Genomic DNA, 23,863 nt, shown 5'->3' on the forward strand with positions numbered 1-23,863 from the left:
CTTTTTTTTTAGTTTTTTTTAGTTTTTAGTTTTTTTAGTTTTTTACCTTTTTTTAGTTTTTTTAAGTTTTTTTAGTTTTTAGTTTTTTTTAGTTTTTAGTTTTTTTAGTTTTTTACCTTTTTTTAGTTTTTTTAAGTTTTTTTAGTTTTTTAGCTTTTTTATTTTTTTTATTAGTTTTTAGTTTTTTTTGTAGTTTTTGCCTTTTTTTAGTTTTTTTAGTTTTTTAGCTTTTTTATTAGTTTTTAGTTTTTTTTGTAGTTTTTGCCTTTTTTTAGTTTTTTTAGTTTTTTAGCTTTTTTATTTTTTTTATTAGTTTTTAGTTTTTTTTGTAGTTTTTGCCTTTTTTTAGTTTTTTCAGTTTTGACGTCACCTGATCCAGTTTTTTCAGGTGACGTCACCTGACACATCCACAGACAGACAACTTATTTTTATATATATAGATATATATATATACTAGCTGTTGGGGTGGCGCTTCGCGCCACCCCAACACCTAGTTGGTGGGGGCGCTTCGCGCCCCCCCAAGCCCCCCCGCGCGCGTAAGTCGTTACGCGCCATAATAGTTACGCGCCATTGTAGTTGTGTCCCTATGTCCCACCTGTGAATATAGATAGATATATATATATATATATATATATATATATATATATATATATATATATATATATATATATATATATATATATATATATGGTTTTAACTACGTAAAACTTGCGAATATACAACATTCTTTGCTGTCCCATTGTCTTTGCATATAAATAGATTGTCAGGTTTACCGACTCTTGAACATGCAACATATAATGGTCCATGGGAAAACAATCTGTATTCAGATCTATACCTCATGATTCTAATGATTGCCCTTGAGCTTTGTTGATGGTGATTGCTAATCGACCATTCCCTGTCCCGGTGTCCCGGTCGTCATTTACATCCCCCTGTTTCCCCCGGTGTCCCCGTTGTAGTTGTGTCCCTGTGTCCCGGTCGTCATTTATATTCCCTGTGTCCCGGTCGTCATTTGTATCCCGGTGTCCCGGTCTGTATATACATTCGTTTTTTAGTTTTGTTTTTCTCCTTTATTTTTTTCCTTTTTTTTTCTTTTTTAGCTTATTTAGATTTTTAGATTTTTTAGTTTTTTTATTAGTTTTTAGTTTTTTTTTCTTTTTAGTTTTTTTGTCCCGGTCGTCATTTATATCCCCCTGTTTCCCCCGGTGTCCCCGTTGTAGTTGTTTTCCTTTTTTTTTAGTTTTTTTTTATTTTTTATTTTTTTTAGTTTTTTACCTTTTTTTAGTTTTTTTAGTTTTTTTAGTTTTTTTAGTTTTTAGCTTTTTTACTTTTTTTATTAGTTTTTAGTTTTTTTGTAGTTTTTGCCTTTTTTTAGTTTTTTCAGTTTTCTTTTTAGTTTTTTATTGGTTTTTACCTTTATTTTAGCTTATTTTTCAGTTTTTTCCTTTTTTTTAGTTTTTTTTAGTTTTTAGTTTTTTTAGTTTTTTACCTTTTTTTAGTTTTTTTAGTTTTTTTAGTTTTTTAGCTTTTTTATTTTTTTTATTAGTTTTTAGTTTTTTTTGTAGTTTTTGCCTTTTTTTAGTTTTTTTAGTTTTTTAGCTTTTTTATTAGTTTTTAGTTTTTTTTGTAGTTTTTGCCTTTTTTTAGTTTTTTTAGTTTTTTAGCTTTTTTATTTTTTTTATTAGTTTTTAGTTTTTTTGTAGTTTTTGCCTTTTTTTAGTTTTTTCAGTTTTGACGTCACCTGATCCAGTTTTTTCAGGTGACGTCACCTGATCCACGATCCACAGATCCACAGACAACTTATTTTTATATATATAGATAGTTTTTTTTTTTTACTTATGTCCTGGTCGTCATTTATACTCCCTGTGTCCCGGTGCTTTGTTGATTGCTAATCGAACATTCCGTTTGTCCTGGTCGCTTTCTCTTTGAGTTTCGTCATTTATTTTTTTCTTTTTTAGTTCTTTTAGTTTTTACCTTTTTTAGTTTTTTTTAGTTTTTTAGATGAAAATTTTTTTTAGTTTTTTCCTTTTTTTCTTTTTAGTTTTTTATTGGTTTTTACCTTTATTTTAGCTTATTTTTCAGTTTTTTCCTTTTTTTTATTTTTTTTTTATTTTTTATTTTTTTTTAGTTTTTTACCTTTTTTTAGTTTTTTTAGTTTTTTTAGTTTTTTAGCTTTTTTACTTTTTTATTAGTTTTTAGTTTTTTTTTGTAGTTTTTGCCTTTTTTTAGTTTTTTCAGTTTTTTTTTTAGTTTTTTATTGGTTTTTACCTTTATTTTAGCTTATTTTTCAGTTTTTTCCTTTTTTTTTAGTTTTTAGTTTTTTTCGTTTTTTACCTTTTTTTTAGTTTTTTTAGTTTTTTTAGTTTTTTAGCTTTTTTATTTTTTTTATTAGTTTTTAGTTTTTTTTGTAGTTTTTGCCTTTTTTTAGTTTTTTTAGTTTTTTAGCTTTTTTATTAGTTTTTAGTTTTTTTTGTAGTTTTTGCCTTTTTTTAGTTTTTTTAGTTTTTTAGCTTTTTTATTTTTTTATTAATTTTTAGTTTTTTTTGTAGTTTTTGCCTTTTTTAGTTTTTTCAGTTTTGACGTCACCTGATCCAGTTTTTTCAGGTGACGTCACCTGATCCATCCACAGACAGACAGACAACTTATTTTTATATATATAGAAGATATATATATAAGAAGATCCCAGGATGCAAATAAAAAAAAAATAATAAAAAATCGGAGCTGTTTCCAAGAAAAAAGTTATACAAAAAATACTGTAGGCCATTACCACTTCCTCATCCTCTAACCACTTCAGTGTAAAGTAAGCCTTAATAAGTAAAATAAAGGCAGACGAAGACTAGGTTCGATCCTCTGTTGTTGCTACACCTTCCCTCTAGTTTTTACCTGATCCGAATCTGGAAGTACGCTTGTACTATACCATAGCTATCAAACTAGTGTAAAATGTTAATGAGTGACTCATTCGGAATTGATGACTGAGGGATTAAGAGCTTCCGAATTTAACATTGCCCAAATTGGAGCGCAACTATCTGTAGGCTCATCTATTATTGTTTCTGGCCGTTGTTGACCAGGCTGTCAACGAAATATACCATTTAAAATTGTCCCTTTATTATAAGTTCATCTGGTATTTACATAGATTCAGTCATGAGCGTGGCTAATATTTTCAGGATAGCTCGTTTTGTAGGATAGTTCAGTTTGTGAAAAGCCTCCAATGATATCAACTATCCTTTAGATACCAACCCTAGTTAAAATTAAACACCCATTGGGAAATATTTACCTAATGTGTTTTGCTTTAGGACAGCTATATTCCATTATGTGCCTCAGAATAGTCATTAGGGACCTCATAACCAAAAGGTAGGACTTAAATGCTCGATTTACTGCAAATTAGAAATTATTTCATCAGTGGTGCTAATTATAGGGGGACACTTACTCCCTCCTACATTTCAAAAATACTTTTTTATAAATACTTTTATTTAATTGAAAAGCTTTTTTTGGTATTTTCATGGAAAAAAATTCCTCCGCCCCCTAAATTTTGAAGAATACCCCCACTCCTACTTTTTCGTGTATTCGTACCGCTGTATTTTCTAGGGGTTCAGCAAGAGCGATTTTAGTTGCCCCATATTTTTGCTAACTTCAAAAAGATGATTCATTTCGACGCTACAACTCAACTGCTAATAAAACCACCAACTATCTAAGAGAGGCAAGTTTAGTCCTGACATTTTTTTTCTGAGGTTAATTAACAAGCAAGGCTTCATACAGCAAGAGGATATAGCCTTGGTTGCTTTGTCTATCCCAGAGGCTCAGGTTCAGGGAATAAGCCAGTGAATATGAAGCCCCAGCCAAAAGGGTAAAATTAGGGGTATACTGCAGGAGGAAGAGGGGATTCAGCATTGGAAATGGAATAAAATGTTCTTTTGTCGGCAAATAGACAGTTGTCCATTTTCGGTTTTCTAAAGGGAAGAATGACAATTTTCAGCTTAATCCCCTCCTGTCACTAACATCCCATAATACATGACCTCCCTACTTTGATACAAATTTTGTTCATTCGTACCCCCCCCCCTAAAAATGTTCTGGCACATTTAACAGAGTGTACATCATGCACAGATTTATGTATACCTACACCTGACAGAACGTGATTCCTTGATGCAAAAGCCGAACCGTCTGTCGGAGGATCAGCCTTTTTCCTCGGGAGTTATTTGATTTTTTAAGTGTGTTATCGGCTGAAGTATTCTCTGACCTTTTTTTTTTTTTTTACTTTTTCTTGTATTCGTGGGGTTCTAAGTATTATTTGCTAGACGAGGAAGAATGCTCAAAAAATAAAAAAAACTTCTGTCTATTGGGGTAAAATTTACATAAACTGAATGAACTAAAAATTAATATTTTTACAAAACCTTCAAATATTATTGTTAATACTCTTAAGCTTTGGCATGGGAATTGGGTGCCATGGGAAGTAAAAATGGACCATTTGAAATTTTTTTTCTCCGTAATAATGGGAAAATTTATTCACTACGTTCGTCTTGAGTTTTAACATTGTCTTTTACTTTTTACGAATAAATTTGCATTTTTCCAAAACTTATTGCTTCAAATCTCTTGCTGTTGATTAATTTTAACCTTGGATCTTAAATTAAATACGCTAAAGAAAAAAAAAGCTGTGTAAACAGAATAAACCCCTTTTGCTACAAAGTTGCGAGCATTCGCAAATGTTAGAATTTGGTTCTCAACTGAAGTTTCCTGAACAGAACGATCACAACTGCTTTTGCTAAAACGGGTCTGCCTATTCCCTGTTGGGAGCTATATTCATAGTAAGTTAATCAATGCTCCATTTTTAGAGCTATTTAACTCGTTATGGCTACGTAGATCAAAGTACAGAGACTCAACTTGCCTCAACTTCGACAATTGCAAATTTGAAATCCTCTGATGATTTCAAGAGGACACTTATGAGATTCCAGGCGTTTTGCTGGACTGGATCAAACTGGTAAGCGATATTTACCACTGTTCTGTTTTTGTGTAGGGTCAGTGGTTTCCTCAGCCAAATATCACGATGAGGGGGGATCGTACATTTTACAAAACCGATGCCTAATTTTAACAAATTTTACCGTCTTTTTTTAAACTGAATTTTGGCCAAGATTTTATGAAATTCCTTGAAAGTTCCTCCCCCTCTCCCGTATTGGATACCTAAATTACTTCAGAGATGCAATATCTTATAATATCTGAATAAAAAATATTTCTGGTCAAAACACTTTGAAGTTTACCCCCCTCCCTCTGCAAAAAGTTCCAGTTTCTCTTGGCTGGGAAGTTTGTAAGGGGGTGATTAATTTGATAATATAATATCAGAATATATTATTTTCAATAATAATAAAATTCAAATTAATATTCGACCCATGTCAACTGGAAGCTATTATGTTATTTTTTATATTTGCTAACAAGTCGTACTGTATTAATCCAATTTGTTCGGAATTTGTCGTTTTTTTTTTTTTTTTTTTTTTGAACAGTTGTAAGGTTAAGAGCTGCATGTCCAAATTTCAAAATTTAATGATTTATGGCGTTGTAGCATGAGGTAGGCAGGCACGCAAGATTTGTTTTGTTATTAATTTCTTGGGGGCTGTGTAAATTCGGGAAATGGCAAAATAGCCAAATTGTATGGGGAAAATGAGAAACAATACTAAAATAAAATCTTTGAGAATTTAAAGCCTCAATCCCACCTAGGATAACATCTGCTATGGTATTATCGAGAGTTTATTCCATTGATATTCCTGTCTTCATTCTAATTATTTAAAAAAAAAATGTGTTGGGCATATTTTACAAAAATTCGAACAGAGGAGGCTTTTAAAATGAAGCAATTTGTGCTTCATAATCTCATTCTCCGTTACTTTGTAAACATGACTGTATTACCAATTTAATTTAATCTTTGATTTCTTCTTTTGCTGAACAAATAAAAAAAAAACAGAGAAAGGATTAAATATTCTTTTATATTAACTTAAAAAATAATTTAAATTTTGATTTTTATATTTCCTTTTTAAGTTGTTCTACAGCCGTCCTAGCCGAGTGGCTAGCGCGCTTTACTTAAAATCCTTTGTCCGTGAGGACAGGGGTTCGAGCCCTGGTGTAACTACTTTTAGTTCGGAAGGGGGTCTGTGGTGTGACTCTGTAAGTTCAACCAGAGCCTACGCAGCTCTGAATGGGTATCTAGGAAATCTGGGGAAGCTAATCAGGAAGGGTGTGTGAAAGCACACGATGTCTGGCCCCTAAGCCGTGTCGCACTTCCGGGCTGAAGGACCATGAAACGGAGATCAACACCGCTGGTTAGGGTTAAAATCTAGTACCGTGTTTTTACCTTTTATTCTTTACCTATTTGAAATCAGTTGCGCATCTAATATTTCTTGACAATTTCTACAAATATATAAATTGTTTAGATAGGGATAGGGAGAGTGATTTTGGTTTCCAATCCAGCGATAGAATCCTTTCTTAAATAGCGGGTCAATTACATGTGGACGAGCGGATGCGGGCAAGGTTTTTACATTTGCTATGACGTTTCTACACGCTTGCGTTTGTTTATTTGAAGTCATTTATCATCGTTTATATTAAAGTATTGTCTGACTTTATTTCTCGTCGTTTTAGGTTTTAATATGGCTCTTTACTTTTCCTTGAAAAACTGCTATTTGGAAAAACCTTTTCATGTTAATTTCGAGGCTGATGATTTAAGTTTTAACATTAAAATCATTAATATCATAGTATGACTGCTCCAAATTAAAACGTTGTTTGATATCGATCAATTTTAGTTTATGACTTTTTTTTTTATTGTAAATCTGAAGTAACATTTTAATGCAGGAACGATCATATTACACAAAGTGCAGGTTTCGAAAATTGGGTCCGATTCTCACAAGACTTTGTTTTTAAGGACTCAAGAATTTGCTGATTACAATTTGAGGCAAATGTGGCATCATCGAAATCTAAGATCAACGCGTATGAAGTACATATTTCATAAATAGTGTTTGATTTCCACTATAGTTGGTAGCTAAGGATTTGTGAAAACAATAATTACAAAATAAAGGCTATTGTTGCGTTATATACCAGCAAATCAATGAGAGGCCACTCCCATCACAACTATTCTCATGACAAATGCAACCACAATGTTTCTATCAATAACTTTTAGGTTTTTTGTTTTGTTTTTCGCGCTTTCACTATTGTTGATGGTTTTTCTTTTTCAAGTCTTGATATTTGCTTTCTAGTATACAAAATATATCAATTTTTATAAGTGAAGAGCGAATTTAAACCTTAGAATGGGTTGTAATTGGCGTATGTAAGTAACTAAACGTCAGAGAGAAGGATTATCCGCAGGCCGTATTCAGGGTGGGGATAGGGGTTTGAACCCTCCCTGAAATGTTTGTATGACTCGTAAAAACGTAATAAAAATAAATGTAAACCAACTTCTGATATGTTTTATTTTTTGTAATCCATCCCCCGAAGAATATTCTTCCCCCCTCCCAAAAAAAAATCCTGGATACGGCCCCGATGATCGTAAACGAATTGCATTTTAATGCTGATTTTAAATATATAAGTTTCATCAAGATCAATTATACCCATCAAAAGTTACGAGCCTGAGAAAATTATCTTCATTTCAGAAAATAGGGGGAAACACCCCCTAAAAGTTATACAATCTTAACGAAAATCACACCATCAGATTCAAACAGTTTAATCTGTCTTAAACAATTTAAGACAAACAGAAATTACAGTGCATAATGAAGCCAAGCTTAAAATAACTATGAATCATTACAAATATGGGTGGCGCTGTCACCCTCTTAAAACCCCCAAAAGGATAGGGTGTCATATGGGCTTTCATGAAAACAGCGTATGTTGTCTGTTTAGCTCTTCTTTTGCCATTGTAACTAAAAAATGTAATTGTTACTTAACTTTTCAGGAATTCTTTGTTTTCAGAACATCTGTAACGCCATTTTTTTAAAATTATTATTATTATTATTATTCTAATTTGTATTGCATTTCCTTTTAAAGACCTTCCTTTTAAACCTGTTTCTCTCTAATTTTACTTTCATTTTGATAAATCTATATAGTTTTCAGCAAAGTACAAACAACAATTTGTCGTTTGTGACAGTAGCAACAATTCTAATTTTAGTAGTTTCCTAGTCACTGTGGCGTCATCATTGTATTTTCTGTCATTTTGTGTATTTTCTCTTTATGAATCATATCCTCGTTTATATCTGCTCTATTAGGTATGACTTCTAGTTCAGGCCAATATCTGCTCATTTCAAGTTTTAAGTTCATTCATATCCTCCAGTCAAAGCTCATCAAAATCCATTCCAAATCCAATCAAAGGTAAAAAAATGTTATGCAAAAAACCATGATTACCTGATGAATAATATGCTCGAGTAGTTTGGTACCGCATATTACAATGTCAAGTGAATTATCTTGCGATGCAAACAGCTGTTATTGATTTTTTATTCCAAGGTAATTGGGGAATTGATTTCCTAATTGGAATTTCTAATATTTGTTTGGTGTTTTTCCTAATAAAAAGTCCAGTATTTTTAATATCTAGATAATGAACTAGTTCTAGCATTATGAACCTATTTTGTGTTTTCTGCTACTCATTTGAAAAAAAATCGTAGGAGACTTCCAACAACGGCTAAAGTATTTCTGCATCAATGTTTCTTTTGTGTGTTTTTTTTGCTGTTTGTGTATTTTTTCCCCTATTTTGGTATTATTTAGTCTCTTGATGAGAATAAATTATTGAATTGAATATCTCCATCTGATTAGTCAACTAGCTTTATCTTTCAGTTACAATTGAGTATCTTTTAGGTACATTAGATCCAGAAACAATTAAGCTTATGAACGCTCCTCGATGTGGAGTTCGAGATTTCATTCGCCCTTCTGGACGAATAGAAGCAAGCGATATGCATTGCAAGGTAAGCTTTATTAACGTTGAATTTTTTAGTTTAATTCTCCACAATTTTGAGGAGCAATTTAAGAAAATCGTCTGGGTGTGTAAATACAGTACTTCTAACTAACATTGGAATATAATACTGGGGTATTATACTGACAGTAGCAAACACATGTTCTAGAATATGACAATCAAACAGTTCGTGGTAACGAACTGTAGTAAGGAGCGACGCGGCAATACTGGGTATTATAACACAATACTGGGGTATTATACTGACAGTAGCAAACACATGTTCTAGAATATGACAATCAAACAGTTCGTGGTAACGAACTGTTGCAAGGAGCGACGCGGCTCAATAATAAGCGAAACTCTAAAAAATGGAATTTTGATACCAATAGTTACATCAAAATAATGGCATTTTAATGCTGATTTTAAATATATAAGTTTCATCAAGATTACTTTTACCCTTCAAAACTTATAAAACGTTTTTTTTAATAAATAAAAACACAAGTCTTTATAAATGAAAGTAAGGAGCAACATTAAAACTTAAAACGAACAGAAATTAGTCCGTATATGAAAAGGGCTTTTCCTCCTCAACACCCCGCTCTTTACGCTAAAGTTTGACTCTTTCTCTTAACTCTATTTTTAAAACAGTAAGAAACTTTAGCGTAAAGAGCAGAGCGTTGAGGAGGAAAAGCCCCTTTCGTATACGGAGTAATTTCTCTTCGTTTTAAGTTTTAATGTTGCTCCTTACTTTCATTTAAAAAAAACATGTTTTTTATTTAATATTATAGTAAGTTGAAGACTTGCAAGATTAATACAGGATACTTGGGTATATAAAAATGCTATTATTGATGTTAAAAGTAAAGATTACCATCTAGTAGGGTCTAAAGTTAATCTAAAGCTGAAATTTTGGAAGGATAACAACCTCTCAGGAAGTTATGATGTTGGTAGACTCCAGGATAAGAATTTGAGATGTACTTCCTGAATTTGAAGTCAAAGTGGGAATTTGAAGTCTCTGGCTAAGTCAAAGTACGCCATAACTTACACTCAAACGTCTAACTTAGTAATTTAAGCCGTTGTTGTGACATTACTTTGTCACCCTTTTGATAATCTATATGATCATAGTTTGTTTTACTTTAGTTCAACATTCGCCTAAATATTTCTTGAAAGCCTCACCTAAAAAAACCTTCGCTTGTGTAGCAGCAATAATTGTGGTAACAGTAGTGGCATTGGTAGTAGTGTGCAAATAGAACCTTTGGTTTTTTAAACCGTTCAGCACACGATAAAAGTTTCAGCTTAAAATCATCAACCTATGGTGACATAACGTGTTTTGATTTATTTTAATACAGTTTGAATATTGTCCAGAATTTTCACCTTAATACCCTTAGCTTTAGTAGCAGTAGTAGCAGCAGTAATAAAAAGAGTATCAGTAGTAGTAGTTGTAGGAGTTGAAGCAGTAGTACTATGATGTAAACATTGTCTTTTGGTTAGTTCGACATTCCCAACAACAAACCTTGTAAGTTTTGATTTCACAAACAAAATTGTTCTTAAGATATTTCTGATATGCCCTTTTGACAACCTGCATACAGATGGCGTTTTGTTATTCAGTTTACCTTCCCCCCTTTACATTTTTAGCTTTAGTAGTAGTGTGCACATATTGCCTTTTAGTCAATTCATCTTTCCCTTTTAGGGTTCTCTAAGAGTTCTAACTTAACACACAAATCAATTCTTAAGATACGCTATTTTCACAATCTAAATACACATAGTGTCTTTTCTGAGTTTGAATTTGCTATCTATATCCTCTCAAATTATATATCCTCTCAAATCAAGCTTTTTAGAATAATCCCTAATAGTACTATTTGACAGTAGTTTCGGTGGTAGTAGAAGTATTTGCAGTGTTAGTGTTCTATTACTAGGAGTAGTAGTAATGATTTCAGCAGTATGAATAGCGGTAGTTGTACGTACATCTTGCCTTTTGGTCAGTTAAATGTCCTCTTCTTGATACCCTGGAAATTTCACCTTGACCCGGTAAGTCGTTCCAAAAATATCGCTGATGTGCAGTTTTGACCTCCTTTTGACCCCCTTTTCATCTAAGTACCCTAAGTCTTACAAGATGTTGCAATCGAATTAGTAGTTGTACTAGTTTAGTAGCAGTGGTAGTATTAGTAGATGTAGCAGTGGTTGTAGTGTTAGTAGTGACATACATATATTACCTTTTTGTCAATTGATCTTCCCCCTTAAGTATTCTCTGAAAGTTCCTACTTAATACCCAAATCCATTATTGAGATCCGCCCTCTTGACCTGTGAGATCCGCCCTGTGTGTGCATGACAATAAAAACTAATAATCGGCTCTGTCCGTCGCATGTTTTTTAAATAAAGTGAATTTGAATGAATTTGAACATATTGTGTTTTGATTTAGTTCAAATTCCTTATCAAAATTCTGTCAAATTTTTACCTTCACACGCTTAGCCTTAATTTTACTAGTATTTACATAGTATTAGTGATAGTAGTAGGAACAGTAGTAGCAATAACAGTGTATTATTATTTGTAGTAATAACAGTAGTAGCAGCAGTATTAATACCAGTATTAGCAGTTACATTTTGCCTTTTGATCAACTGAACATCCTACTCAAGATGTTGTCGAAGTTTCCTCTTTATACAATAAGCCGTTCCAAAAATAATGCTAATACGCCCGTATCTGCAATTTATATGCACATTGTATGTTTTGATTTGGCTCAACTTTTCCCTCAAAATTTCCTCAGATATTTACTTCAATGTCCTCAGCGTTAGTAGCACTCGCTACAGAAGTATTAGTTTTAGTTATAGTAGCGGTAGTAGTAGTAGTAGCAGTTGTGGTACCATTAGATGCAGCAGCAGGTGTAGTATTAGTAGCAGTTGTGGTAGCAGTAGAAGAAGTAGAAGTTGTAGCAGTACTAGCAGTTGTGGTAGCAGTAGAAGCAGCAGTAGGTGTAGTAGTAGTAGCGTGCAAATACTACCTTATTGGTCAATTGATCACCTTCCTTATCATTTCCTGAAAGTTCCAAATTAATATACTCAGTCATTCCTGAGTTACACCCTTTTGACAACCCACATTCACATAATATGTTTTGGTATAGTTCAACACTCTCCTTTACATTTCCTGAAACACTCTCCTTAACGCCTTTCGTATTTTGGGAAAGTAGAAGTTAAACATGTATACCTTTTCTCAATAGCATATACTATATGTAAACAATGAACAACTTGCCTAACTTACGGCCCAGAAGCCTCGGGGAAGGGGAGGGGGGTTGACAATTCCAAACGTATAATTACTGATCCTTTCAACAATGCTGAAAAACTTTTTAGCTATGTTTTTGTTTTAATGACTACTGTGGAGGGGGGGCTGGTTACTCTCAAATCGCTTTTGGCTCTTAAAAGGGCATTATAACTTCCAATGTCAAATCAAATGAGCCCCATTTGAAGTTTAAATCATTACTCATTCCTTAAAAACATTATATGCCCTCATGGCGTAACTTACAGTCAATGGTTCCAGGGCTCTGGCGGTTTATGTCAACACTTTAGTTACTTTTTTGGACTATTTTGAACAAAATAGCTATTTCACAATTTCAATTTGATACATATGGTGAAGAAAGAGGTAGCTAAGGGGGGGGGGCTATTTGCCATCTAACATTCTTGACTTAAAAGGAAACTAGAAATTCCAATTTTCTACCAAATGAACCACCTTTAAAACTTATTTAACCTATCGCTTCCATAAAACCTTAAATGCCCCCGGGGCATAACTTACAACCTTGCGTCCAGGCTCTTAAGGTTTTGTCAACCCCAAAAGCCTAGTTACCTGATCTTTAGAATATTTAATGACGAAGACCACACTGCCTTTCCATAATACAAACACAGAAGAGAGAATAATGAGGACTTTTTTTCCCAAGACAGTGAACCAACAAAACCTATTTGAATATTTTGGCACATTAAAAGTTCTCGTTTAAAAATCCATTTTTTTTAAATAGCCTTGGCATCATTACTTCTTAACGAAAAGTTCAGCCAAGACTTTGTGATAAAAGCTAACATTTTACAATCTAAAAAGGTTCATTCATTTCGCTAACTGCATTTATAAAAAATTGGAATAATTTCTTATTGTGATATTTGCCTTCTCTGCAGCTAATCTTGTAGTTCTTTTGGGATTGGATTTGTTTTTATTCGTTCCTATTTTGGTTTTATCTTGAATTAGATTATTTTCTATAATTAATTATTTGTACATAGGGTTGAGTGTGTATTCACCCAAGTCTCTATTTAGAGATGTATTATTATTTAAGTTTCGTTTGATTTTGATTGCCTCCCGGACAGTTTGTTTTATTCCTAGGTCATTGCTAATTAGAATTGCTTCGTTAAATAGAATATAATGATTTGGATTTTTGAAAATATGATTGCTTAAAGCTAAATAGAAAGATATGGAGTTATTTTTAGATTTTAATGTTTTTTAATACTTTCTTTGTGTTGCTGTAATCTAGCTCCTAAATTTTGGTGGGTTCGACCAATGTAACAATTTCTACAACTACATGGTATTTGAAACGTCCCCCCCCCTCTTAGACGAGTAACTGTGGTTTTATCCTTACCGGAATTGAGAAGATTCATTATTCAAAACTGAAAAAAGTTTGTTTAAAAACAATTTACGTGTTGTATTCACATGTAACTAAAGTATAATGAATCTTCTCAATTCTGTTAATGATAAAAACCCCAGTTATAATGAATTAGCAATGACCTAGGAATCAAACAAACTGTCTGCGAGAAAATTGAAATTAAACGAAACTTAAATAATAACATCTGCAACCTATTTTGATCATGAGCCTTTGAGAATATGAACATAATAAGATCATTATAAAAATAGTTTTCTGTCCAAAAACACTAAAAAGTAAAGAATAAACTTCCTTTCTTGCTGCCCAGAAAAATTTTATTTTTTAGACTAAGAATAGAAGTATGGGGGCAGCAATATCTTGGAATATAATTGAACACTGCACATTGGATAATTGAAAAATAAATCATGACTAACCTCTCTGCCTTATTTTTAGTCTTAAAAATTTCAGTTTTAGGAAAAAAAATACTTTATTTGTCCCCATCTAGTGGAAATAGGTTATTTCCACCAGATGGGTTAAAGGCAAATAGATGTCTATTCAGGACTCTTCAGTAGTATTGTACACAGTCGGAGGAGTGGTCCCTTGTCACACACTCTGCGACACCAAAAAAGTAATCATACATTTCTGGAAGAGTAATTAAATCGTCCACATCAGTTGATGAGGTAGGATTTCCATACAGAGACTAAAAACAAATAATGTTTTACTCTTGAAAACAGATTTTTCTTTTTTTAGGGGAGAAGAGGTAGCGAGAACTTTATTTACCCTCAAAGATTGTCCACGCCGCTTACAATAGCTGAAAAGCTAGTGTTCCCACAGTAAACAACAGTTGATGAGGTAGGACTTTTGACTCTTAAAAAAATGAACCAAAACTTTCAATTTCCAAACAAATGAGCCCTCTCTGAGGTTTAGAATGACCATCCCTTCCACAAGAACTATATATACCCCCAGGGTATAACATATAACACCTGCCCCCGGGTCCTGGGGCAGCGATGTCGACAACGGAGTTTATGCTATCTAACCTTTCAACTATTGTTAACAAAAGGTCTATCTAAAAAAAATTTCTGATGCGTTTTGGGAAAAAAACTGTGAGGGCTAGCTGCTTTCCGATTACTTAAGTCACATACTCTTAAAGAGTGAACTAGAACTTTCAATTTCCGATCAAACGCACCCTCTATGAAGTTTCTACGAGCGTCTGTTCCATAGGAGCCTTATATGCCCCAAGGCATAACTTACAGCACCTGCCCCTGGGCCCCGGGGATTCGTCTTGACATCGCAGTTTTGTTATTTGACCTTTGAGCTATTTTTTAACAAAATGGGTATCTCAAAATTTTTAGCTGATGCAATTGTAGAAATAATAGTGTATGGAGGGGGGGGGGCTAGTTGCCCTCCGATCTCTTACGAATCTAAAAAAGTGAACAAGAACTTTTAATATCCAACCAAATGAGCCATCTCTGAATTTATACGAATATATCTTCTATAAAAACCATAATTTACCCCGGAACACAACTTACAACACCTGCCCCCAAACCCTCGGGGGTACTGTGGACGCAAGATTTTTTCCATCTGACTCTTGAATTTTTTTTTTCAACCAAATGACTGTCTCAAAAATTTTATCTGATGCATTTGGGGAAAAGAGGTAGGAGGACTAGCTGCTTTCCGATCACTTTTGACTCTTAGCAAGTGAACTACAACTTTCAATTTCCAATCAAATCAGCCCTCTCAGAAGTTTATACAAGTATCCTTCCATAAGGACCATATATGCCCATGGTATTCCTGTGCTAGATGCTACTTCAAAAACACAATCCTGTTAATAAAATAAAGACACTTTTGATGCAATAAAGATCACACACTTTTTGTGTAGATTCAACTATATTCTATGTTACTCGTTCTAAAAGCGCAGAGATCATGCATTAATTCAAAGACATAATTAGAGCTCATACTTAATTAATTGCAACTGAAAATATTAATCTCTTTCAATTAGCTAATAATTAAAAACACACACACACACAATAATAAACTGTTCCACTTTTTCAAATCCAATCGTTAAACCATAGGGTTTTTCGAATCAGCAGAGTATCAGGCAGTGTGTAATATCAGTTAAAGGGGATGGATTCAGAAAAAATTTCCCATTAATCAGCGTCTAAACAAACCCAGAAATGGCAATCATCATTAATCCAATTTTGTATGGATCAACAAAATCAATTAAATCCCGAACATAATTTCCTTTGTCAAGAAAATAATCAGATAACATTTGTCTCTATTATTAATTATCTATTATTATTAATTACCTAATTAATATCTATTAATAATGATTACTTTTCAAATAATGACAACATAAACATTACGAATTACCTTTCAATAGCAAATATCTACAAAACTCCACTCCTTTGGTCTTATTTCAGTTAACTAGGATATTTAAAATTGATTAGCAGCTGAAAAATTAGGATCAGACCCATAGTCTTTTTGTTTATGCCCATTGTAGGCTACTCTTTCATTATGAATTAGCCTCTAAAACTAATAGTAATACTAATAATAATATTGATGCTCATTTATTTTACTAAAGATCCCCATCTCCAATAAAAGCTAGTTTAAAAAAAATAAATTTGAAGTTACTTTTCTGTCCTTCCAGCTACTACGACAATGTTAGCTGGAACAGAACAAGTTAGTTTTTCACCTGCTTTGGGTTACATTTATATATATATATATATATATATATATATATATATATATATATATATATATATATATATATATATATATATATATATATATATATATATATATATATATATATATATACTTCAGCCAGGAAGTGTAATGGGGGGCAGGGAGCCAACCATCATGTGCTTTACACACCCTTCCCAGATCTCTCCAGGTATCAAACAGTTCGTGGTAACGAACTGCAGTAAGGAGCGACCCAGCTCCATAGTAACCGAAACTCTAAACAACAGAATTTTAATAACATTAGGTAATCAGAGAGAATCGAGTTTTTATGCTGATTTTAAATATATAAGTTTCATCTGACAAAATTTGCCTTATTTTATAAAATAGGGGCAAATACCCCTAAAAGTGATTGGATCACACCATCAGATTCACCGTATCAAACAACCCTGCTGTAGAAGTTTCAAGCTCCTATCTACAAAAATGTGGAATTTTGTAATTTTTGCCAGAAGACAGATCACGGATGCGTGTTTATTTTTGTTGTTGTTTTTTCCCAGGGGTGATCGTATCGACCCAGTCGTCCTACAATGTCGCAAGAGGACTCATTCTAACGGAAATTAAAAGCTCTAGTTGCCTTTTTAAGTACGAAAAACCGGAGGGCAACTAGGCCTTCTCCCCCACCCCATTTTTTGCATAAAAATCTTCTGATCAAAACTATGAGAAAGCCATTTAACCGAAAAAAAAATTAATTTGCAAATTACGTTTTAATTATTTGTGTGCGGTGAGCCAAAATCAAAACATGCATTAATTCAAAACGTTCAGAAATTAAATAAAAAAATTGGTTTTTTTAACTGCAAGTAAGGAGCGACACTAAAACCTAAAACGAGCAGAAATTATTCTGTATGTGAAAGGGGTTGTCCCCTCCGCAATGCCTCGCTCTTTACGCTAAAGTTTTTATTATTTTAAAGAAAGAGTCAAACTTCAGCGTAAAGAGTGAAGCGTTGCGGAGGGGACAACCCCTTTCGTATACGGAATAATTTATATTTGTTTCAAGTTTTAGTGTCGCTCCTTATTTGCAGTAAGAATTTTTATTTTTTTATTTAATCCATTTAGGGCTGAAATATATATATATATATATATATATATATATATATATATATATATATATATATATATATATATATATATATATATATATATATATATATATATATATATATATATATATATATTATATATATATATTATATATATATATATATTATATTATTATATTATATTATATATATATTATATTATATATATATATTATATATATATATATATATATATTATATATATATATATTATATATATATATATATTATATTATTATATTATATTATATATATATTATATTATATATATATATATATATATATATATATATATATATATATATATATATATTAGCTTCTCACTTTTGAGCTTTATTCCTGTGCATGCTCATTGCCATCCTTTTGGCCATCCTTTCTTTCATATTATCTTGACTCGGAGCTTTTTATCTGTATTCCTGGTTGTCATTGTATTTTGTCAAGGTTTTGCTCGGACTGTGCTCGAGCATTTAGCCTTCGCAGTTTTGGAATAGACGTCACTGGAATAAAGACTTCGTTATTATAGGTGTGTTTCGGTTAGGTATGGAAATCAGTTCATGACGCATTTGTGGTTTAAAATAATAATGCTTATAAGAAAGTAGTATTGAAGTAAATAAGTTTAGATAATGTAAATATCGACTAGTACAGTTTTTGTGTTTTCGTTTGGTATCATTATGAAATCTGGATAATTTTTAAATGAAGAACTGTTGGCCTCGGGGATTCTTGAAAAAAGACTGCCAACTGCATCATTATCCACTTTATTATTAATGTTGTTTTTTAGTAGTGTGTGGCTGATGGCTGCTTTCTTAGATTAAATAAAAAAAAACTAATTTTTTTAGCTGAAAGTAAGGAGCGACATTAAAACGTAAAACGAACTGAAATTACTCCGTATATGAAATTGAGTTGTCCCCTACGCAATCCCTCGCTCTTTACGCTAAAGCTTTTAATTGTTTTAAAAAGTAGAATTGTGGCAAAGAGTCAAACTTTAGCGTAAAGAGCGAGGGATTACGGAGGGGACAACTCATTTCATATACGGAGTAATTTCTGTTCGTTTTAAGTTTTAATGTCGCTCCTTACTTTCAGCTAAAAAAATTAGTTTTTTTTATTTAATTTCTGAACGTTTTTGAATTAATGCATGTTTGGTTTTGGCTCTCCGCACATACATTATTAAAATGAAATTTGTATATTAATTTTTTTTTTTGGCTAAATGGCTTTCTCTTAGTTTTGATCAGACTATTTTGAGAAATAAGGGGTGGAGAAGGAGGCCTAGTTGCCCTCCAATTTTTCGGTTACTTAAAAAGGCAACTAGAACTTTTAATTTTTAACGAACGTTTTTATTAGTAAAAAATATACGTAACTTAAGAATTAACTTACGTAACAAACTTTCATAACCTTATATTTTTATTATGTATGCGTGGGGGTTTGTACCCTCGTTAATACCTCGCTCTTTACACTAAATCGTAAGTTTTGTCCCAATTCTTTAAGAATGACCCCTGAATCAGAAAGGCCGTAGAATAAATAGTTGAAATTACTAAAATTTCTTTAGCATATTTTTAAAACCCCTCATATGCGTAATAATCTCTGTTCGTTTTAAGTTTCAATGCTACTTCTTCCTTTCATTTGAAAAAACGTTTTCATGTTTATTTTTCATTGTTTTCTTATAGTAATGCTAGAGAATCCTGCGCCCTTGTCATTGAATTTTTCTTCCCCCATGACAGATTCCTCCAAGGAAAGATCCTCCAACATAGCCCCCTCTCCTCAGCCCCACCCCCAAACAAAATAAAATCCCCCTGAAAACGTCTGTACACTTCCCAGTAACCATTACTATATGTAAACACTGGTCAAAGTTTGTAACTTGCAGCCCCTCCCCCAGGGATTGTGGAGGAGTAATTCATCCCCAAAGACATAGTTATTATGGTTTTCGACTATGCTGAACAAAATGGCTATCTCAAAATTTTGATTCTTTGACTTTGGGAAAAAAATGAGCGTGGGATGGAGCCTAGATGGCCTCCAATTTTTTTGGTCACATAAAAAGGGCACTAGAACTTTTAAATTTATGTTAGAATGAGCCCTCTTGCGACATTCTAGCACCACTTGGTCGATACAATGACCCCTGGAAAAACAAACAAAAAAAAACAAAGAAATAAACACCCACCCGTGATTTGTCTTCTGGCAAAAAATACAAAATTCCACATTTTTGTAGATAGGAGCTTGAAACTTCTACAATATGGTTCTCTGATACGCTGAATCCGATGGTGTCATTTTCGTTAAGATCCTACGACTTTTAGGGGGTGTTTCCCCCTATTTTCCTAAATAAGACAAATTTTCTCAGGCTCTTAACTTTTGATGGGTAAAACTAAACTTGATGAAACTTATATATTTAAAATCAGCATTAAAATTTGATTCTATTGATGTAGCTATTGACATCAAAATCCAATTTTTTAGAGTTTTGGTTACTATTGAGCCGGGTCGCTCCTTACTACAGTTCGTTACCACGAACTGTTTGATTATGTTTTAGGGTCTAGATTTGATTCATATATCTCCGTGCTCTATTTCTTCAGCAAAATACTCTTGATTAGCAAGTCTACATATGCAACTACTGTAAGTTGTATTAACAGGTGTTATGATCAAATAAAAAAAAATATTAACTTGAAGCTGAGCTGTGCACAAGAAGCGGCTTGTGGCTAACATATTGAGGCTTAGTGTAGACCACTTCGACCATAGCAAAATTGTTAGCGCCACTCATGGCAGATATTGCACCACAGATGGCATACTTGCACCATGAGCGCCACCTGGTGCAAATAATTTTTGAGAAAACCTCTTCAAAGCAGCCTAGTGACTCCCTGATTCGGTTGCATAAATTGAAAATCTTTGTTCAACTCCAATATAACCAATGTTATAATTTCTTTTTATGTTGAAATAAATCTTAAAATAATTAAACGGCTTAAAGTACTGATACAATCGGTTCAATGACTGTTGATGATTTCTTAAATTATTTTTAAAGTCCTGCTCAAGTAATATGGGAAGCTTACTAGAGCGGAAACTGATGCTACTGTAGCACAAATGAATGACTTACGCCATCTAATCTTTTCATACCTTCCGTGAGCCATTATACATTTTTGGGATATTTTAAAATGTAGGACAGCGTAAAAAAAGCACAATATTGTCATCAGTAGACCTACCGTCTTAAATTCAACTGGCCAGATCTTCTCAAGTTAGTCCAGGCCAGGTTTTGTTGACTGGATTTTCAATTTTCGGACGATTTTTGAAAAAAAAAAAAACTACCGATTAATTTTCAGTTGCAGTAAGATTCTAGTTTTAAACATATAAGTTTACAGGTTTATTATATCAATAATCTTCTTTTTTTTTCAATTCCTATTTTTCAATGCTTTATCATCGAAGATCAAACTCTTTTAACAGTTCCATGCAATTGGAATCCATTCAACTCACCCCTCGTGTATCTTAGTCCTTTTATTACTCAACTCTCCTAGAGTAATATCGAAACACTGAAGTCAGGGCTGTGGAAAAACACAAAATTATGCATGGTCTTAATGCCAGTTAATTGTACTGGTTTTACTTCGGTGAGTTAGGCTAAACTTAGTTTAATTTATTGATTGCCTTATCAGAGAAAATGTAAAAGGGAAAACTTTTTTAAATTTAAGTGACATAAAAGCTTGGATTTGGTTGTTTTCTTAACTACAAAAGGAATTTAACAAAATACATAAAGACACAGTATTCATAAACAATTCTGGGGAACAATTAGTGCTAGTACGGTTTCTTGCCATTTTTACTTTGCACTTCATCAGTAGTACAGGTGTCAAAGTCGACGAAGAACCGGGATCATTTATAAATCTTTTTTTTCAGCAGTTTGGACTGGGTTTGCCAAACCTATGGTCTGTACAGAAAGTCCTGCGCAGAAACGATGGCTCACTAATCTGACGTTTATAGGTTTCTTTGTAATATGAAGCAGAACACTTGATAGCAAATAAATATAGTTAATGAATAAATATAGCAAACATGCTTAAATATATGATTATATAGGCTTATGATTTGGTTTACTGAATGATTTTTCTTTGAAGTATTATTTTGTCCTTCTTGAACACCAGTATGGTTAGATAAGGTGCTGGGATTTGAATCTGCAATAAATGGGACTCATGATCTGCAAATATAGAAAATTCTTTTTGTTAAGCAAACTTGGTGTTAGCTCGCGTGCAAAAATATTATTGTCAAAAGACCTGTTGCTGTACACTAGCTCTACATAGATGTTGCCAGCAATTTTTTCCCTTCGGAGGAGGGGTTGAAAGTTGAAAACTGAAGAAATAGTTGGATAGCGCACTAGTAATGCCACAAATGATGGTGCTTTGGCATATTTTTAATGAGAATGGCTGCAGACAAGACTGACAGGAGACAATCATTGTTTATGGACGTCGCTACACCGGACTTGCAATTTCCTGTTTTTAGAGATGTTTCGGAAATAATGTTAATATATAACATTATTTACCTATATAATTATCTTATTATCTGCGTTATTATTTTTTCAATGTTTCTGAGAAAGGTGTTAAATTTGAACGAGGCTGATTATACCAAGACGTAAACTATTTGTCCAACATGGACTGACAACTGCTGAAGTAGTATTTCTTTAACGTAGCTATCACTCCAATTCTCATGAAAGAAAATACTAAAATTTAGGGTCACTTTATAAAGCATATTACTCTTTCAACTACTTTGTGCGAGGTCTTTGATTTTGTTGTTATATATGATTTTGGGTTCAGTGTAACACCCCAGCTTTTGCTTATGACTTCTATTGCTGGATTATGTGACCTGAGGCACTTTCTGTCGCTGCGAGTTGTCACTTTGAGCTATCACTCTTGGTTTCTCCTGATTTCTTCAAGGACCTGATTACAGTTCCTCGGCTCCTTTGTTCATTTGACATTGTTTTTACTTGTTGTTAAAAGGTTTGTAAATATTCGCAGTTTTTTCTCCTGTTCGGTGTAACCCCTATGACCCCCCAGAATATTTCCCGTCTGCTTGTTCAGACATTACATTTATGTCTCTTCCGTTTCATTTATCGATAGTATTCTAAACATCCGTCGAACTACTCATCAATATTTTGGAACTGCTAGAAGTCTCTAAGGTGAAAGGTTGGAGTTTCGTCTTTAACGTTGGAAAGCTTGAGCTTCTCGCTTTCTACTTGTGTGAAAGTAGCCAGATACCCTTTGTGACTCTTAGCTTCTTCTTAGTTCAGTCGGTAGGAACTATCACTTATTTTCGGCTCTTCAATCAAATGGCCGTCATTTTTTGATGCACCATGTCGCTTGTACGATGGGAAAACGAGGGGGGGTACTAATTTACCTTGTTCCTAAAATGGTGTTTTTTGTGCTTTCCCTTCTTCTCAGGGCTTTGTGAGGGAGGGAGGACGAGGTAAGGAAAGACGAATTTTGTCAAGAGTATCGAACTAAGCGAGGCCTACTTTCTGCAGACTGAATATTGGCTTTGAATTATTTTTTACCCCTCCCCCCCCAAAAAAAAAGAAAAATATAGGCTAATCATCACTCCCAGAAAAATTTAACCTACAGTCCTAAAATATTGCAGATTCAATATGTCAACAACTCAAGTTTTGTTGAAATTTACTAGTTTTTCAAGGAAGTCAACATACGCTAAACTATGCGTGGCGCTCTCATTTTTAATCCATTTCTTGTAATATTCATTTTGTCAAATATTCAACTCTTGTAAGTTTTTCCTTCGCTTCGGTGGAACATATGTTGATTTCTTCCATTCATCTCTGAGAAGATTCTAAATGCTATATTTTATGTCTGCTATAATTGTTGTGGCAGTGTTTTAACTAATCTCCTCGGGGCAACTTTTTTCACCTGAAACTGCTGTAGCCTTTATTATTTCTTGAAATATATTCTTTGAATATCAGTTGTGCTATAAATTGGCGTACGGACAGTGACTGTAAGTAAGTAGCAATTTTATTTCTCGTCATGAATCAAGAGCCACATACCAGAGTACAAAATAAGACAGAAAAGTAACATAAAAGTTCAAAATACTTAGCTGCCACGTAGCTTAAGGTAATTTTTAGATTATAATCTTGCTTCAAAATAGGTTTCTAAAGAGATAAATAAATAAAATATAATATTTAGTGACAAATTAAAACAACTTATCCCTTATTAGGGAGATAGGGCATGGGAAAGTGGCTTTATTTGTATAGGGCTATAGCTTTCGCAAGGGTATTGAGAGGCGGCAACTCTGTTGAAAGGTGTAAATTTGGAGGGAAAACTAAAACTGTAAGGAATACTAACATATTAAGATTTGCCTCGAGGGCTCGGCTGGGAAATGGCCTCTTTGTCTTCTTTATTTTGCTTTCATCTAAAATAGCAGCAGTTACAATTAAATCGTCCAACTTTGATCCTACGTCTGAACACATGTTCTTTGATTTCAAAAGCCTCGAGTTTGAAAATTCCATTGACAAATTTGTTTCCAAGTAGACTGTTCTACTTTCGCACCATAAGTTTTTCAATGCAAAGGCTTAGCTTTAGAAAAAAACCTGAGTTC

At 33.0% G+C, this 23,863-nt stretch overlaps 1 long non-coding RNA gene across 1 annotated transcript; it reads left to right on the forward strand.

The window, feature by feature from the left end:
• Positions 1 to 4,827: 4,827 nt before the first annotated feature.
• Positions 4,828 to 23,189, forward strand: LOC136042809 (uncharacterized). The gene is made up of 4 exons (XR_010621440.1): positions 4,828 to 4,969; positions 8,806 to 8,912; positions 14,247 to 14,348; positions 21,173 to 23,189. It is a non-coding gene; the product is annotated as an uncharacterized LOC136042809 (long non-coding RNA).
• Positions 23,190 to 23,863: the final 674 nt, after the last annotated feature.

The sequence above is a fragment of the Artemia franciscana genome, unplaced genomic scaffold (genome assembly GCF_032884065.1).
Source record: "Artemia franciscana unplaced genomic scaffold, ASM3288406v1 Scaffold_2084, whole genome shotgun sequence".
NCBI lineage: Eukaryota > Metazoa > Arthropoda > Branchiopoda > Anostraca > Artemiidae > Artemia > Artemia franciscana.